The sequence below is a fragment of the Diabrotica undecimpunctata genome, chromosome 9, assembly GCF_040954645.1.
Source record: "Diabrotica undecimpunctata isolate CICGRU chromosome 9, icDiaUnde3, whole genome shotgun sequence".
In the NCBI taxonomy this organism is placed as follows: Eukaryota; Metazoa; Arthropoda; class Insecta; order Coleoptera; family Chrysomelidae; genus Diabrotica; species Diabrotica undecimpunctata.
In genome coordinates, this window is record NC_092811.1 from 13,406,418 (window position 1) to 13,412,417 (window position 6,000).

The window sequence follows — 6,000 nt, forward strand, 5'->3', positions numbered from 1 at the left end:
ATAATATGGAATCTAACCTGTTTCAATACCAGAAATCTTGAATCAACATTATATTAGTATTTATTATTTTACTTAAGATATTTTAGTCCTAAGCCTCGATAAAATGTGAGGGCAAGTTTTTTTCATATAATTATTTTTCACTTTTTACTCTTACCGTAACCGATTTTAGGTTAGGTAGAATCATTTTTTGTAATAACATATGGGGATAAAAAGGGGGTAATGGCTAATGTCAATTAAAATAAACTATTTATTGTAATTCAATAATAATATGCGTCCTTTTTTCCACGCGTTCTTTTTTCGCGCGTCCTTTTTTCGCGCGTCCTTTGGTCTCGCGCCCTGTTTTCCGCGTCCTTTTGTCGTAGATTCCTGGTGACTTACTCTTGCTATTTTGACGACACAGGTCTCCCCCTTTCTGCTTATGGGGTTATTTTATTTTAATATTTTCTATTTAATGTCTATTTGCTTAGACACTGTTCGGTACATTTTCTTCTAATGTCTTCATTTCTCTTTCGATCTTTCAGCGTATTTCCTGTAACTCTTCTCAGTACTTACACTCTCATCTCTGCCGTTTCCAGTAGCCTTTGTGTTGTGGCTGTGTCGGGTCTTGTTTCTGAGGTATATGTCATTATTGGTCTTACCTGACTTTATAAATTCTTGAGTTCATCTCAGTGTTAATGTGTCTGTTTCGCCATATAGTGTTATTAATTCATCCTGTCAGTCTATTTGCTTTTTGTATTTCATTTATCACTTCTTTGTCCAAGACTCCATAGTTGCATAGTGTAGCTGCACATTAGTAATAATGGTATTTTATTTCCATTACTTGTTCAATAGTTTTCTAAAATGAGATTGTCATATTTTTCTTTGCTCTTATCTTAAATCTGTAGACCAGTCTTTTCAGACTATCTTTTTCTTGGGCTATGAATATTGCGTCGTCTGCGTAACAGAGTATTTTTACTTCTTCGTTTCCCATTCTGTATCTTCTTTCCCTATTCCGCTGCATATTTCTATAGGTTCTGAACTTGTCCATCTATTCTGACTTGCATTTTGTTGTTTTGGTTAATGTTTTCAATAGTTTTTATGATATTTATGGAAACTTCTCTATTATATAGAAGATGGATTGCATCTTTGAGTCTTACTCTGTCAAATGCTTTCTTTAAATCACTCAGACACAGAAATGCTAGTCGATTATGCTCTAGTGATTTCTTAGTAATTTGCTTTATGACGAATACTGCATCTGTACACGATCTTCCAGTACGAAATTCCTGTTGTTCTTTTGATTAACTTATCCTCTAATTCATTAGTAGTAGATAGTATTTAACATGTTTATACCTCTGTAGTATTCTACCTGTTCTTTATCACCTTTTTTTAATAGTAGAATTATTTCACTCGTTCCACATTCTTCCGGTGTTTTATTGTGTTTTCTAATTTTGTTAATTAATGTTGTTAATTGTTCTGTCATTGCTGCTCTACAATATTTCAGTAATTCGTTTGGTATTCCGTCTTCTCCTGCTGCTTTTCTGTTCTTCATTTTTTCAAGTATTTTACGAGCTTCCTGTATATTTATATTAAGTTCTTCAATTGTGGTAATTTTTGATATTTCCGGTTCTAGCGTAGTTTCTTATTTCTCTGCATATAGCGTTTTAAGGTAGCCATGTACCCTTTTCTTGTGTTTTGGTTCTATTAGTTCCATTACCTCCGTTCTTTGACCTCTTATAAAGCGCCATATTTCCTTTTGCAGACCATAAATTCATGTTCAACTTCTGTCAAAAAGCATTATCAGGGATCATTTTTTATTTTTCTTATAAGTGCGTGTGTTTCGTTTCTTATTATTTTGTAATTATGGTATGCCTCTTGTGTTTTGGTTGACATGTATTTCAGGTAAACTTTTTGAAGTTATACTTCTATACGCGCGTTTGACGTTGGAAATGTAAGATATAGGTAAGAGAAAGACAGAAGATATATTTTCTCTCGAGAATGAAAATGTTCCTCAAAATCGTTCATTAGATGTTATGCCCTCATTCAAGATTCCGACACATCAAGTGGTTCCTCATTCAAAATAGTCATAAAATCTAAAACCTCCATTAACTTATTCCATTATTTAATAAGGAAATTTGGCCACCTGGTGTAAACATTAAATGGTCTACAGAATCTTCATATTCCAAACCAATGCCTTCATCAGAATCAAATATGAGTTCGAAGAACATCAGATGCCCCGTTAACTTGGAAAATCGAATTACCATTTTAAGCAACAACAAAAGTGAAGTGAAAAATACAAGAATAGTGACAGACAAGCAGGCCATCGAAATTTGCAAATCGAAGAATGCTTTCCAGTCTCATATTAACTTCATTAAAAAGGATACTTTGGAACCATCGATAGATCTGGATCCTTTGACCCCACCAAGAGTTAGATTAACCAATAACTCGAACAGTCGATATCTTCTAGCAAGATTAAGGAAACAGCCATATCTTGAAAGCTATTGCACTACATCTTCTTTTTTTACGTGACTTTACGCGATTTACCCCAAAAATAAAAGGAGGAGCTGGGCGACTATTTTTCCCAAGAATGTGTTCATTTAAAGCATTTGTTAACGTCTCATCCCCAATTAAAAATAAAATATAATAGGGTTTACTCCTTTAGAATTGGTACAGGTTTTATACAAAAATAAATTAATATCTTCATTTCCAAACGTTAATATTTCACTGCGTATTTTTTCTCCATAATGGTCGCAAATGCAAGTGGCGAACGCTATCTTTCGACACTAACAAGGTTAAAGACCTAATTAAAAAATGCAATGTCCCAAGAAAATTTGAACTCCTTAGCAGTTTTTTTCATTAACGAGGACCTGCTAAATGAATTAAATATAAATGATATCATCGAAAACTTCGCTTCAGTAAAAGCAAAAAGCAAGCTTTTCTATAGTAAAGGTATTTGATTACGTATCTCATGTTACCTGTTTGAATGTTATCCTTAATTTAATACATTTGTATTCAAAATATGTTTTATTGAATTCAAATAAAGCTAAGAAATATATTTGAGCCTGGGCGCAGCATCTGTATCAGCACTGGGCGGCAGACAGTGTTAAACCTTAACTGCCAATTTGATGTTATTTTTAAATTACAAAAAAGACCAATACGGTATCTTTTTGGCCTCAGTACAATAACACATTGCAAAAGCTACTTCAAAAATCACGGGATTTTAACTCTTCTCTTTCTCTCTATATTCTAGAAACTGTTTGCTTAATTCGTAAACACCTACATGTTTTTCCAGCAAGACCTAGTCATGACTACTCCACTAGAAATTCAAGCTTCGATGTGTATTTACTGATCCCGCCCACTGAGTTAGTAAAGAAATCTGTATTATATTCGGCAAAAAAATTATACAACCATATCCCTTTGCAGCTTAAATCTACAACTTCTTTCCTTAAGCTCCGTAAATTGACAAAAGCCTATCTGTCAGAAAGAACTTATTATTCAGTGGAAGAGTTTCTCAAAGAGTAATTAAGAAAGTACTGTTCGTTTAGGTACAAGTAACAAAGTATTTTTATATTTATTTGTGTTATATACTGTGTTGTATACTCTAAAAGTGCTCAAATAAATAATCATCATAACCTGAATAGCCCAATTTAATTTTTATCCCAGCCATCGCTTCCAAAGGAATTTGGTTAATTTTAAAAACTAGGCAATTCGAAGCGTTACCTTTAAATGCGAGAGAAATACTTAATGCTGCGGTGCCTCCATATTCTCACCCCAATCCAAGAACCGGAAAAAACATGACATACATACGCAGAATGAGACGGTGCATGTATTTTCGAGCAAAATGTAGTAATTACATATTCAGTTGGTGCGTTTGCGGACTCATTGTGTTCGAATGGATGAGGGTTTCTTTTGAATCGACGTGCTTTTTGAAAGTTCGTTTGGTGGCCTCCTTTGTGCAGCGATATACGCATTTTTTATATTCCCAAAGCTTTGAAATAACTCGTTATTATACTTTTTTAGGATAACTGCGTAATTAAAAAACTGCAGTGGAAGCAGTTCCTAATTGCGTCGAAATTGTAAAATTTTAAAACTGTCAGAGGCATTTTTAGCTCGAAATGTGCTGTGTTCCTGAAACCTACATTTGGCATGCTTGTTGAATTCGTACTTTGAACATTTTACATTTAGATTCTCTTTGTTTGTTAAGTAGCTGTCCTAATAATGTCGCCTTTTTATAATTTTTGTTCCAAATTACCATTTGTTAATACCGATTTTAAAATTACTTCAATAAGAAAATGCACAAAAACTAAAGTTTCAAGTAAAAATCTTGTGTCTGAAAGCATTTATAAGTTTTCATAGCAAAATCCAAGTCTTTTTTCCATGATAATAGACATATTTCGTTCCTTCATAATTTAGAATACAGTGTTACACTCTTTATATTACTTTATTCAAACACCAACAATATTACGATACTTAATACAACTTTTACACAATGACAACTATCAACTTCAATGTCAATTACTACAACTGTCAATTACTGCTGTTTCTTAATCCATTAACGCCCAGATGATTTTTTTCGCAGATTTTAATATGATGCTAATATTTTTTTGGAAGCAGTTTTATTAAAAAACAGACACATTTTTTACACATCGTGTGTGTTGAAGTTTTGCAAAATCTTCCAGCAAAACGTCTGCTTTTGTCGTTTGGAATTTTATCCACTAGGTATTCCATCTTATCATATCTAATTTCATCAGCTTCCCTTTGCGCATTAGAAGATAAAGATGGAGTCCTGCCAGTGCCTTTGGTAGATGTACCAGTACCATTTTCTGTTTCTAATTTGAATCCTGTGCTGTCCAACATTCTAATCCATTCGATCAGTACCACCCATTTTTTTTATATTTTCCAAGTACTGCGTGTGTGCTAACTTGTATGTGTTTTTTTTTCCTTTTGTGAATAGCGTCTATCATTTATTATTGGATCGATGCCATATCTATTTGAAGCAATGCAAACTACAGAATTATCGACCCACTTAGCTACTAGTACAGCATTCGTCTTACTAATAGTACTTTCATAATACCCCCTTTCCTTTTTCAAAATTTTTTTTTTAGCTAATAAAGGACACCTCCCAGGTAAACGATTTTCCCTTCTAGTCCCCGTGCCTCTGTATCCTTTCAAACATAAATAAGACAATAAACTGAAGGTAGTAAATAAATTGTCAAAGTAAAATAAGACCGGAAAATATTTTAGATTATCATGTAGTTCTTCTCATCCTATCATTTTCACCAGTGGTGGTGGTACCACATTTCCAAAGTTTCCTTCTGTGTCAATATCAGGGGTTATAGATTTTCCTTGATATATCTCGAAATCAAGCAAACAGTCCATCACTGTATTTGGGCACCAGACTTTATAACCAAATCGTATGGATTTGGCTCTTAAAAATTGTTTGCAGCTATGCTTACCGTAGTATTTGACCATACTTTCGTCGAAAGCCAGATCTTTCTCAGGAACAAAATACTTACTGAATCTGTCCTTCACTTTATTTCTAAATGGCCGTATTTTCCCAGAGCTTGTCCCTCTTATCAATATTTGCGTTAGAATTCAAGTGAATAAGCCTCAAGATTTGCGCAAATCTGTTGCGTTTCATAGCATTATATACATATATACGCTTACTGGAAAGATTATTATAACCACTAAGAATCAATATAGCAATGAAACATTTCATTTCCTCTGGCGAAACTCCTGGGTCAAGTAGGTTCTTAAAAGTAGCATATTGGTTTGTTTCCTGGACCAGGAATAAAATGATTTCTGCATCTATGAACATTTCGAATATATCAACAACTGATTTGTTTTCAAACAGTGAATAATTTGACTTAGGGAATTGTTTGTTGTTATATGTGAAATCTCCTGAAACCCAATCCCGGGACTCAGAAACTTTTGGATATACCATATGAGCAGGTGTAATATTGATTTTATCAGTATTTTATCAGATTTTATCAGGCGATCATTCGCCAAAGAAATGTTACCTTT